General features: G+C 34.2%; 1 protein-coding gene across 4 annotated transcripts in view; it reads right to left on the bottom strand.

The window, feature by feature from the left end:
* shtd (anaphase promoting complex subunit 1) overlaps positions 1 to 14,722 on the bottom strand; it is an 844,012-nt gene that overhangs the window by 42,362 nt on the left and 786,928 nt on the right. The window lies entirely within an intron of this gene.

Raw genomic sequence — 14,722 nt, 5'->3', positions numbered from 1 at the left:
TAAGTTCTTTTAATGAATTTATTTTTTTATTTCGGTCTTTATGAAAACAAACTTGGGCAAATTTAGCCTGCTAAGAGATAAATAATCCAGGAAATCAGTTATAGGACCAATCATGGAAGTTTTTCAAGTCATTTCAAGCTTCCAACAAGTGAGGTGGAGGTCTCCCACCAGGCATCATCTCCTACCAGAAGCCTCTTATGAACATCCAAGGCACAGCAGGACTGAAATCCAGTTGTAAACTAATAGCTATCCACCATTCAGGCAACCAGACCAGATCAGCAAAGTGACAGCATTCAAGTGAGAGCAAGTGGGGAAAAAAAAAAGAGTTTATACTATAGAATGGGAAATTTCACCAAATTATAGTTTGCACGTGACAATGATAAGTGAACCAATTCAAATTGTAATGGGCAAAAAATCTAAAATCCTAATTTGGTGTCCTCTAATGCTGTAAAATAAAAGAAAAATATAATGGCAATGTAGGAGTTAATCTAAAGATCAACAGTCTTCCAAATGTTTGGCAAATTAATGCATTATTTGTTCAGGTTTGAAGAATTTTTTATAGACATGGCTAACTCTAAAAATAATCATTCAGTCCTGTAACAACTTCTAAATATAGCACACTGGTTTTCTTCCATGTAATTTGTGTGAAGGGATGTCCAAAGCATAGTTTGTCAGTGATCACTTTGCATAATAATGGGGGGGGGGTGTATTTTTTTATGTTTTACAAGGCAGATGTTAACAGATCTTCCTGTCTGCCCATAGTAGGCCAAATCACAGTCACAAGGAACTTCATACACTCCAGGGTGTTGCTAGAGGGTGAAGTTTATCTTCAGGCAAGTGGATCAGAGTTGCTAATTTAACATGTAACAACTTCTAAATATAGCACACTGGTTTTCTTCCATGTAATCTTGTGTGAAGGGATGTCCAAAGCATAGTTTGTCAGTGATCACTTTGCATAATAATGGGGGGGGGGTATTTTTTATGTTTTACAAGGCAGATGTTAAAAGCTCTTCCTGTTTGCCCATAGTAGGCCAAATCACAGTTGCAAGGGACTTCATACACTCCAGGGTGTTGCTAGAGGGTGAAGTTTATCTTTAGGCAAGTGGATCAGAGTTACTAATTTAACATGTAATTTGAATGTGGTGCGAAGGCCATGTTTTATTAGTACTTTGGCTATCTTTTCTGATGTACCTCAAACATAGGGATTTGGAATAGTGATGTTTTTCCTTTTTCTGTGTTAGAGGAGGGAGAAGTAATGGGCTATGCAGTATTTTATCTATTTTGTAGGAATTGTAGCCATTGGCCAAGAAAGTATAACAGCAGTATTCTTTGTCAGCATGGGTTTGTTAAAGGGGAATAATGTTTTAACAACTTATGAATTATAACAAGACAACAAATGTATTGGACAAGATGCATATACTTAGATTTTGCAAAAGCTTCTGATAGACTACCACATGGCAACCTGTTAAAAAAAATGAAATGGATGGGATTGGATGATGACAGGCTAATGAGTTGGATTGTGACTGGTTGTCAGATAGGTATTACGAAATTGAATATTGTGGTGAAGTATTCCAGAAGATGAAAATCACTAGTGGTGTGCAGCAGTTGTTGTTCAACTTGTATAGCAATGATATTAGGATGGGTTTAAATGGTACAACTGTTTGCAGATGATGCAAAATTGTGGATAAAAATGCAGAGTCAAGAGGATGCGACCTCAGTTCAATGTTGCAAAGTGTAAGATTTTGAAATTTGGTAAACAATGATGAGAAGCAAAGTATATACTTGGTGGGGAAACTTTCAAGAAGATAGAGGAGATGAGAGATATGGGAGTAGTGGTAGACAAGGACCTGTAGATCCTGAAATTCAGGCCCAATTGCAGAAGTAGTCTGTCAACACATTGGATAATGGCAATGATGCAGAGGACTTTAATGTGCAGAAATAAAAGAGTTATGATTCCATTCTATAATGTCTTGATCAGGCCTCATATGGATTACTGTGCAGATTTTATCACCTGGTTTTCATAGTGACGAAAAACACACAAATACACACAGCACACAAAAATTATATGGGGTTTCACCACTAAGTATATCTACAAGTCATGCTAACCATATCATGGACACATGGTACAGGATTCGCTTGGAGGAGAATTCACTTTAGCTCATAGAAGCATATATAAATTTGAAGGATATTTTCATGAAATAGCATCTAATATGAAGAACAACCCCAACTCACACTTGGCATAACAAGCAAGAACACCTAACCATGCCTGCAAGGTAAAATTTTGAGGTATCCTTTAGGACAGCCAATTTCTCTTCTATCTTACTTGCACATATCTGTATATTAGTGTACTATCCTCTATGATGCAAATTTGACTTTTCATAATAATAAAAGTACTGGAAATAGTACTTTTATTATGATGAAAATGGCAAGAAGAAAAAATATAAAATAAAAACTAGAGAAGCTGGAAGAAAGTTGATAACTTAACATGTATAAAACCAACAGTAATAACTTGAGTTGTTATTAAAGGTACAAATATTTCATACTGAAAGTAACAGTACATCATCAGTGTAGAACAAACAGTTAAAGGAATGGAATACAAAGTACAGAACAGTCGGTGGATTACCAATTAAATTGTTGCCACGTGCCAGAAGATTAATATTAATAAAATATTATTAAATAATTCTTAAAAATTACTTCATTGATGATTGCATAAGATAAGAATCTCCCAAACTTTTGGGGGAGAGAGAGAGATAGTCATTTCAATTCAAATTTGGCCGATGTAAAAAGGCTTCACAACTTTCTTTGAAAAGACGTTCATATTTAAACTTGCATCTGTGGGGAAGACAAGCTTTATCCCACTGGATATTATGTTTAGAGTCAATGCTATGTTGTGCTACACCAGACTTATGAGGTTTCATGTATTCGATATAATACTGCTGCTCCTTCATTCTTTTTTTCACAGAACGGCATGTTAGTCCAAAGTATGATAAATTACATTCACACGGTATCTAGTAAACACCAGCTAATGATAGAGGTGCCAGTTTGCCTTTTGTAGATGGCAACAAGTGAGAAATTTTGTTGATAGGAAAATATGTGGGAATAAGATGATACTTCTTCAAAATTCTGCCAATAGGTTCTGAGATGCCTGAAATATAAGGTATTGGAACTCTGCAGTCTGTTGAAGACTCCTGAGGTGTTGGAACATAGGAGTCAATTATCTGCTGGATTTGATTAGGGTTGTAACCATTAGATTCATTAACCTTTTTATAGTGAAAAATTCTTGTTGTAAGCTTAATGGGGAGGAGCATACTCTATGTGCCCTATTAATTAAAGATTTGATAATGTCGATTTTTTGAGAGGTGTGATGAGCAGACTTTTGATGAATGTATCTGACAGTAAAGGTAGGTTTTCGATAGACACTTGTTGACAAAGTACCAGACTTTTCTTTTTACATGGTAAACTGAATGCGTGGGTGAAGGCTATTTATTTGTTGTAGAAATGTGCTAAGTTTCTCTTCAGCATGTGGTCAAATAGCAAAGACATCATCAACATAACAAAACCAAAGAGAGGGTTGGGGATGAATGGATGAAAACTTGTTTGTAGATCTTATTTTTCCAGCTGAAATATCCTGAATGTATAACAAATTCAAAAATCTTTGCAACATCCGGAGGGTAATCATCAAATAGTAAGTTGACAGTGTCAGCTAATGGAATATTGGTAAAAAGGAAAACAATATCAAAACTGAATAACAAGTCAGACTCTTTGATTTGAATATCCTTGATTTGTTCAAGAAAATGTGTCGAATTTTTGATGAATGATCTAGAATGTCGAGTAAGGGAAGTTAATGAATGTGACAAAAATTTAGCAATTCGATAAGTTCAAATCAAAGAATCTGACTTGTTAGTCAGTTTTGATATTGTTTCCCTTTTTACCAATATTCCATTAGCTGACACTGTCAACGTACTATATAATGATTACCCTCCGGATATTACAAACATTTTTGAATCTGTTATACATTCAGGATATTTCAGCTGGAAAAACAAGATCTACAAGTTGAAGGTACTGCCATGGGTAGTCCTCTGTCTCCACCTTTGGCAAACTATTTTTTGAAACATCTGGAAAACACCTCGTTTTTATCCATTCATCCTCAACCCTCTCTTTGGTTTCGTTATGTCAATGATGTCTTTGCTATTTGGCCACATGCTGAAGAGGAACTTACCACATTTCTACAACAGATAAACAGCCTTCACCCACGCATTCAGTTCACCATGGAAAAAGAAAAGTCTGGTAGTTTACCATTCTTGGACATCCTCCTTACATGCACATCCTCTGGTACTTTGTCATCAAGTGTCTATTGAAAACCTACCTTTACTGGCAGATACATTCATCAAAAGTCTGCTCATCACACCTCTCAAAAAATCGGCATTATCAAATCTTTAATTAATAGAGCACATAAAGTGTGCTCCTCCCCGTTAAGCTTACAACAAAAGTTAACAGAATCTAATGGTTACAACTCCTATGTTCCAACACCTCAGGAGTCTTCAACAGACCGCAGAGTTCCAATACCTTATATTTCAGGCATCTCAGAACCTATTGGCAGAATTTTGAAGAAGTATCATCTTATTCCCACATATTTTCCTATCAACAAAATTTCTCACGTTGCCATCTACAAAAGATAAACTGGCACCTCTATCATTATTTCGTGTTTACCAGATACCGTGTGAATGTAATTTACCATACTTTGGATAAACAGGCCGTTCTGTGGAAAAAAGAATGAAGGAACATCAGTATTATATCGAATACATGAAACCTCATAAGTCTGGTCTAGCACAACATAGCATTGACTATAAACATAATATCCAGTGGGTTAAAGCTTGTCTTCTCCACAGGTGCAAGTTTAAATATGAACGTCTTTTCAAAGAAGGTTGCGAAGCTCTTTTACATCGGCTGAATTTGAATCGAAATGACTGTTTGGGAGATTCTTATCTTATGCAACCATTAATGAAATAATTTTTTAAGAATTATTTAATAATATTTTATTAATATTAATCTTCTGGCACGCGGTAACAATTTAATTGGTAATCCACCGACTGTTCTGTACTTTGTATTCCATTCCTTTAACTGTTTGTTCCACATCATCAACTGTTTGTTGATGATGTACTGTTACTTTCAGTACGAAATATTTGTACCTTTAATACGTTAAAGTTATTACTGTTGGTTTTATACATATTAAGTTATTAATTTTACTTATGCAGCAGGTACCTCTAAAGATTGGAAGAAAGTTGAACTTTCCTACTGAAAAGTAGTCATGAAATAATATACTGAAATATACATTACGTATATTTCAGTATATATAATACCTATTATAATACCTATAATAGGTATAATACCTATATAGTGTATAATACCTATAATGCCTCTCCTTTAACTTATTCTGTAAGGGCACCCAAATGATTCTAGTAATCAATTACACTCATTCATCACTGTCCAAGTTTAAAGCCTAGTTCACACACTCTTGCTAACCACACACTTACATAACTTCCAGGGTTGCTCTCCTAATTCTCTCTCTCGTCATATAACAAAAAATTTCTGTTGTGTTAATCTTGTAGAATCCTTTTAGTAACTTTAGTTTCTAAAAGGATCATTGGCCCCTCCTTTCCAACTATCAACTAAACTTTGCACCCACACACCTTCACCCTATCCTAATAGAGAGCATTCCACAAACCTGCCACCAGCTTGGTCACTCATCTTTGAATCCTCTCTACCACCTCCTGATCCCCAAGAAACCCAAATGACCAAATCTGTGATATTAGTCAAGATGCACTGAATCATAGTTATATAAAGAGAGATAACTCCCCTATCTTTACTTGTTAGTGTATATTTCAATATCCAAGCAATCCTTTGAGATATTTTACTTTTGCAATATGACCCATGAACTTCAACTCTCACTCCACTAGTACCTTCAAGTCCCTAGCATCATCAATTTCCTGCATTCAGTACCAATATGATACACAGTATGTAATCTTTTCAACTCAAAGTGCAGAACCTTACATTCTGCAACATTAAACTGATGACCATTATCCTTAGCACACGACGCAAATTTATTTAAATCATCCTGCAAGATATGTATATCATCACTTTATCAACTATTGTTTCCTCCAGTTAATCATATCATCCAACAACTGAATATTATCTTCTAAATCATTCCCTATATCATTAATAAATTAATTAAAAAGTAGTGCTCTCACTAGTACAGAGCCCTGAGGCATGCCACTATAACCTTCATTCACCTAGATTCCACTTCACCATATACTATTCTCTATTGTCTGAATGCCAACATGAATTTCATGTTGCATTACATTTGTAAATCAATTTAGAGAGAAATAGATAAAAACATAAGTTTCTGGTGATGCAATCCAATAGCATGAAAGAGGCTACAAAGTTACAGGAAATCAATGTTGTGTGTAAGCAGGTGGTTAAGAGAAACGTAATCTACTGATATTCTTTTTGAAAAACTGGAGTTTAGTCTTTATGTAATACTTTACAGGAAAGGCTATTCCACAGAAATGAGGTGGATGGAATTAAAAATGAATGCCAGTAGGTAGTGTGGTGAGTCAGCATTTCATCAGTAAAAGGATTTCAGCAATTGCTGCTGTATTACTGTAGGCGAACAGTAATACAACAAACTTTCTCACTTCAAGAAACTGCCGAAAAGTACCAAAAGAGTCTACACGTACGGTACTGTGTTGAAAGAAATTCAATATAGCAAATTATCAACATAATAAACTGTTTCTCTGGTTCCTACAAGTTTGCTATAGTGGGAGTCAACTGTACTAACTGAATAAATCCACATGGACCTCAATCGTCCTTTGGGTCTTTTTCCTATCATTTTTCCATCAAACAATTCCTTTGGAAACTTTTCTTCTCTCATTGTGTTTAAATAACCAGATGGTAATAACCTCACACACTGTTGAATGCATAAAATGTCAAGTTCCTTTCTAATCTTTATTTTACTGATCACCTATTCACTCTCCTAATTTTTCACAAACTCTCATACCAGTCTCTAGTCTTTGATTAACTGTTTACATTCCAGTTATTTTTATATATATACAGGGTGGCCATAAAATAACTTTCCCTCTTTGGAGGCATCTGTAGCTAAAACCAATAAACGGAATGAAATCAAATTTTATATTGAGACTTTTGAAGGCATGGGGAGATGATTTCCACACAAAAAAAAAAGATTTGGTACCTTTTGGTACCAAATCTTTTTTTGTGTGTGGAAATCATCTCCCACACAATTTACACAATTAACTGCCGATAGGGGGAATTTTGGCACTGGTAGAGACGAAAATAAGCAGATAATTACATTAAAGGCAGATAAAATGGAATAACAACATTTCGACGGAAGCGACAGCTGCATCACTCATTCCAGCAGGATATGTGACGCATTACAATGATAATAATAATAATTAAACTAAAACAACTTACGAGAGAGAGACAGAAATTAATGTAGTGATTGAACTCACAGGAAATAATGCTTTATTCATCAGAATTAGGGTCCCCTGGACAACATACACGATTTTCAGTGTGCTGACCTTTCTTGTGTACAACAAATTGCATCTGTTATGGGATTGCACTGTTCAAGGTAAAACAACTTAACAAGTAAAGCACAGCATACTGAGCACAATTCGTCATTCGAATAATTGCGTGAATGTTCCCAATCCCTTTTTAAGTGGAATAGATGGCGCTGCTGTCATGTACACACAGCAGGATTTGCATAATCCTTTTTACCTGTGTTTACTGCAAATATTTAACTGCTTTTGGCTTCACCAGTGCCAAAATTTCCCCTATCGCAACCTTTGGTACTAAATCTTTATTTTGCGGAAATCATTCCTTTTATTGGTTTTAGCTACAGATGCCTCGAAAGAGGGAAAGTTATTTTATGGCCACCCCGTATATCATTGCATCATATATCACTGCACCTGCATATTTATCTATCTTTATATCTTTTATATATATATATATATATAAAAACATCTTTTGTTGCCATGATGAGTTTGAAAGAAAAATTGTGGAGTCCAGAGAAATCATCCTTAATCATGAACATTTAAATAACAATTTAAGCTACAACCTTCCAGATAGCCATTCTGCTGTTTTTCAGTACTGGCGTTCACGAGAGACTGAGCACACACTCACCAAACAATGCCATGATCGAAAGAACAACTTAAATGTAACTACAACGTTTTTTCATGTTAATTATGTACTGCAATTTTTTCCAGTGTTTCTCAGTTTTTTAAACTTCAGTGTTTTTATTGCTGTTTCATATTTTTTAAAAGACACCTGAAGAAGGCTGTCAAAAGCCGAAACTAGTAGTGTGCTATACCATTAAAACCTTACAATTATTCTCGGTTTCAGTCATTAAATTCTCTTTATACAAATGTATCAAAACAACCGAGTCAATGTTCCTCAACACATTTATAGCCTGCATGATGAAGCATCACTAAATAATATCAAAAGAAGCTTTAAAAGAACACTGAAGAAGATAGGACTGAGTATTAACAGGTTAGTCTTCTTAAAACGTTGTAAATTCCATGCAGTCTTTCCCAATTTCATTTCTTTTAAGGAGAATATAAGAACAGTATGTGCTAAAAAATCTATCGAAAGGCTAAGTTAGACCTACTAACTGAAAGAATTTCTGATACGAAACGTACTTTGGCTTTTTTTATTTAACAATAAAAGATCTTTAGCTCAAATACTTGAAGAATCTCTGGATGATAATAGTTGGCATGAGTTTAGTGTGAATAGTGAAGCTCAAGCAACACAAATACAATATGATAACAAGATTAACCTTATCAGAAAATTTGAGACTCTTAAGAGTACAGAATACACTTAATTTTACAAAAGCCAGCATCAATCCTGACAAAGTTGTAATAAACAAGTCTTCTCGCGTTCTTACAGCTGCCAAAAAAAGTATTCTCAGCAAAGGTCTAAATTTTATTCCTAAAGAATCTCACCTTACCAAAATAGAAAAGGCCACTTCATTCCTACGTACTGAAGATGCTAAACTTCTATGCATTGAATCCATATTCATTATTAATAATGCAAAACCTCCAACGGATAACATTTCTTCAGCTGAACAACAGGCTATTAAAAGCCTAAAAAACAACAAAGATATAATAATATTACCAGCAGATAAAGGCAATGCTACAGTTGTCCTCAGTTCTGAAGATTACCATAATAAGATGCTTCAATTGCTTGAAAATAATACCTATTCAATACTTCAGGAAGATCCAACTTGAGAACTACAAAATCGCACCAACAATTTATTAAAAACAACAACTAAACTATCTTGCAACATTCGCCTTTCTCTACACTCTCTTCATCCGCTTATCCCATGTATTTATGGAGTTCCTAAAATCCACAAGGAAAACATCCCTCTTCATCCAATTGTGGAAGGTATTGATTTCTCTCTTATTCCATAAAGATAGTTCTAAGAATAACATATTCATAAAAGAAGAGGGCATAATCGAAGAGAAAAAATTTCAAATATAATTTTAAAAAAGTAGAAATTGCAAACATATTTTTTGCAAATTTTAAAAAGAGTTATATTATTTTATGTTTTGTTCAAACACTGTGTTAGCATACACATTTTATCCCATCAGCACTACGAATTATAATTTATTATAATTATTAAATATAATAAATATTATAATATTAAATATTATAATATAATAAATTAAATATAATATAATTTATAATTTGAATGTGATTACTATAAAAAGCAGAAAGTCTAAGAATATGTTTGTAGAATAAGAAGGGATAGTCAGAGAGTAGAAATTTCAAATATAATTTAAAAATGGAAGCAGGTGGAATCCGAGTTAAGAAAAAATATTCTAAAATAATTTGCTTTAAGTTATTTTATTTTTAGTTTGCCGCACTGATTAGATTAAGATATAAATTTTATCCCATCTGCATGAAGTATTATAAAGTTAATTTTATAAATTTCATCACTTTGTAATAGGTATTTGCAATATGAAGTTCTAAAAAAAAACATATTAGTAGAATAAAAGCTATAGTTGCAGGTTAGCAAAATGACGTATGATTTAAAAATGGGAACAATGGTCATTCTGAGTTAGGAAAGGATATACTAAATATATCCTGATAATTGCAAAAAGATGTAATTCTAAGAAAAATACATTTACAATAAGAGAGTAGAGCCTCCATAGCTCAGTCAGTATAGGCAAAGCCCTTTGGTCGGAAAGACCTTGGTTTGATTCCCGTCAGTGATATGAAGAACCTTTAAAGGTGAGTTAGCTGGTCTCATACAGAGGTAGAGGTTTTTTTTCACCAGGAAACTCTGGTTTATCATCCCCCAGAACAGGCAAACCAGCCCCCCCCCCCCATGAACACACATGGATTACGGTCATGAATACATCCAAGCCATATGCCGGTCCCGAGCCCTGATAAAATTAGGAAGTTGGGGAAAGCAATGGTGAAGTACCCTGTAAAAATCTCACCAGGAATACTTTATGGGCAATGCCTACAAAGCCACCTTATCGTTAGTTTTCATGTCATCTTTATCATCTGATTTCATTTTAGAAACCATATACTTCAGAATGTAGCACTCTACCTCCAAGGGATTTTAGGAATTTGATAGTAATGTATTGAAGTATTCCTCCAGATTTTCCCTTCTCCACAATGTTTAACTTCTATATTTTTCCCGAAGTCATTCTTGGATCTTTTGTTTTGCTACCTTTTCACACAAATTTAATATTCCTACATTTTTCTCTGTATTTTTTCAGGACATGCCAAGAACTTCTTTTCATATGATTTCTTCTTATCTAAGACTGCCTCTGTAAATGCTCGAGTCTCCAATGAAGTTCTGATTTTCCTATTCTTGCAGACAACTTTACCATATTTGACAGGATATGTCATGTATGATTTGACAGGAAATATTCACTTGTTTGTTGATGATGCTAAACTTGGAAGACCAATGGTAAATGAAGGTGATGTAGAGATCCTGCATGATGACTTAAATAGACTAGCAGTTTGAACAAATGACTGCCAGTTTAATGTGACCAAGTGTAAGGTGATGTACTTTGGGAAGAAGAGATCATAAGCTGTGTACTACTACACTGATGGAAATTAACTGCAGGAAACTGATCAGGCCAGGGAGTTGAAATTTAGAGAGCATGCAAAGGTGGATAAAGCACTATATATTACATGAATGTTGAAGAACGTACCAACAAGCCAGGATAGAGAAATTATTGTTGCTCTTTATAAAGCTTTAATAATGCCATATGTGTACTACTGCATCATATCTGAACACCTGGCTTCCATAGTGATGAAGTAGCGATAGAGAAGATCCAGAGGTGAGTGACAAAGATTGTGGCATATCTATGGAATGCTCTTATAAGAATAGATTGATGGTCTGTGGGCATCAAAAATTAACTCATAGGCAAAAAAAATGAGACATGATAGAAGTTTTATAGGATTGACATTGAACACTTTTTTTTTCAGTACATGGCAGGAAGGGAGAGAACCAGATGTCACCCATGGAAATTATGTAAGAACGTGGTAGTAAGGATGTTAGGGGTAGGTTTTTTGTTCGAAGGGCAGTGAGTGAGTGAGTGGAATGGGTTGCCAGAGGTGGTGATAAGTGCTTAATCAATTAATAAGTTTAAGGAGAGGTGTGATAGGTATTGTGTGAATTATGGATCCCCATGATGAGTCTTCTGACTCTGTGGAGATAGTTAAATCTACTAGCCAGATAAAAAGTTTACTTGTCCAAGGTATAAAGTCTCTTTATATAAATATTGTTATAAGTGATGTTAAAAAACAACAACTCATCTTTTTAATTCTCACTATACATCACACATAATTATAGAGAAATAGGCTTTCCTTTAAGCTGGGTTTAAAATGTAAGCCACAACTCAACTCTGTTTTTTCTCTTTCATTCACTGTTCATAATGAAGGGTGAGTTTATATAAGTTATCCACGAACAATAAATTTGCATGAAAGATAAACAATGAAATTCATGAAAACAAGAAAGTAGCACATTAGATGTGGAGCCACACACTTTACACAATGCACTCAGTCACATGATCTAGTCTTTAATTTGTCTTTGCAAAATGATTGTATTTTTTAAATAATAGTATTACAAAGAATTTGCATGACGTAAAATTTTCATGTATTTAATTACACTAAGCTACATGTTGTGAACATATAAATCAGCTTAGGACAATACTATATTGCACATCTACTAAAGAAGGTGTTCAAACAATAAGATATACATATACAGGTATCCCTTAATCAAATATAATAATCAATGGTAAAAATTACAATTCCGCCATGATCAATTACTATATTAATAATTCGTTTATGTGGTACTCTTTTAGGAAAGATAAAAAATGAATGCAAAGTAAATGTTTAATAAATGCTTGTACCTACGTTAGTTACAAGCATTTTTGCAGTACGTTAGTTACTGCAATTTTTTATCAAAAAAAAGTTATCAAGAGTCGTATGAACGGTTTTAGTTTTTTCCTACCACCATAAATTCTATGATAACAAGCAAAATGACTCTCTAGACCTCGGCAAACAAGCATTCTTCAATTAACATCTGTATCTGTATCCATTACTTGCTTCTTAAGCGATATATTCCATCCAGTTCTTTGATTGTTATCTCCTTTGGAACCTCATCTTCACATTCCATTTGTTCGTTGTCTTCATATGCACATTGTTGTTCAATTTCAAGAAGATAGTTGTCACTGAAATCTTTACCAACGATTGCAACGAATTCTTCAAACCATTTTGTTCATACGATTTTGAAAACCACCTAAATCATTAGCACATTCTGGCAAAAGGTTTTTCCAAACAGCTTTCATGCAGTTTGGAAAAACAGCTCTCATGCATTTTCTCCCATTGTTGTTTCTACCCTTTGAGAATGTCTTATTAAGAAAATAGGCTTTGAAACTTATAATGACACTCATGTCCATGGGTTGTAGTAATGATGTTGTATTTGGTAGGAAAAATAAATAAAACTTTCACATTCTCACACAGATCATTAAGAGAATTTTGATGAAATTCTTTTTTGAATGAAAAAAATTACAAAGAACGCAATTTGTAAATACAACAGAACAATTGGAGCTTGTAATACACCCAATCTTAATGCTTAATGGGAGAAATGACATCGTCATGCTCACGACTTTTTTTCTCTCGGCCAGGAAACACTCCTCAAGGCTTGCATGTTTTTTGTGTGGTAAATATAAAGGCACGTTAATTAAAACTCTTGCCATGTATATGAAGGGATTGTCACAATTAATTTTGCTGTGTTAATCAAATCCCGCGTTAAGCAAAACCACAACAAGCAAGGGATACCAGTATATATATAGATGTACTGCAGTATTTAATTCGATTATGCATATTTTAATTTTTGTATTTGTAATCAGTTTATTTTGTGATGAAATTATATTGTAAGAAAAGTAAAATTAATTTTTTAAAGAATAGATTACTTATTACATGTTGTGCATATATGTGTGTAAGTTTCATATTGAACTAAATGACTGCATTGATTTGATTTATATTTGTTGGCAATGATAACTGCAATTTAATTTAAACGAATATATGATATGCAAAACTTACCCATTTTCTTGCACACTTCATGCATGTACGATTTAGTATTTTGAATCCTTTCCTTCATGCTTACATGGTGATCAGAATACATCTTAGAAATTTTGAAAACAACTAACAACTCTAACAAGGTAGTTGTTTCCATAATTTCAACGATGTGTTTAGTGTTTTCAAGTAAAGCAGCATAACTCTAACACATAGTGGTGGCTCACTTTTACTACTTCACACCTGAAGCGTGTCATGTAGTGGAGCATGCATGGAATGAAAAGAACTTTATAATACTACTATGAGGGAAATGAGATTTTTGGAAATTGAAAACAGATATTTATGAAGCCTTTCATATAGAAAAAGTTTAAAAGTTTTGAATTGTTGTATTTATTGTTGTTATTATTATTATTATTATATCACATCTCCAGGGAGTCCAAAGACTCAACGAGGGTGGGCATCAACTCTACAATCTCAATACTCCACTAACCTTCATCATCTAACACCGACTGCTATCACTAGTGCTTTCACAGACAATCACAAACATCCATGCCCAGGGCAGGATTCAAACCCGCGGCCTTTTCACTGGAGAGCAGATACGCTAACCACTCGGCCAACCAGGCTGGCAACATTGTCATTATGTTATGACAATGATGAAATAGCAACTGTTGGTGGAGGGGGGGTTAAGTTATGGCAGGTTCAGTTTTTAATTACTATGAAAAAATGAACAGTCTTCCATATAAAAAGAAAAATAAAGTTCTAAACATTAAAAAATTGACAGCGTACACTAGAAATATAAATTAAATAAACTTTAATATATACTTTCCGATATTTCTGCAACGTCACGTTGCCATCTTCTTGGGAACTTAATACAAAAACAAGTGCATGCAAGTACTACATAACAGCAAAATGAGAATCGAAGCGAGGAAGATATTGTTTTCCTAAAGTCCTGATGGTGCCCCCTGGCGGGCTATATTGGTAGTTCTTGGCCTTTGGGCTGAAGTTCTTCTGATCAATGTTTCCCAAATTTGGGGTAGTCTCATGCATCCAAATTTGTTGAGGTTTGGCATGTTCCTAAGGGCTGAGGCTGATTCCATGAATAGTCTTT

This window comes from Typopeltis vanoorti, chromosome 11 (genome assembly GCF_054136105.1).
Source record: "Typopeltis vanoorti isolate ZY-2024b chromosome 11, IOZ_Tvanoo_1.0, whole genome shotgun sequence".
NCBI lineage: Eukaryota > Metazoa > Arthropoda > Arachnida > Uropygi > Thelyphonidae > Typopeltis > Typopeltis vanoorti.
This window is presented reverse-complemented; position numbering and strand designations above follow the sequence as displayed.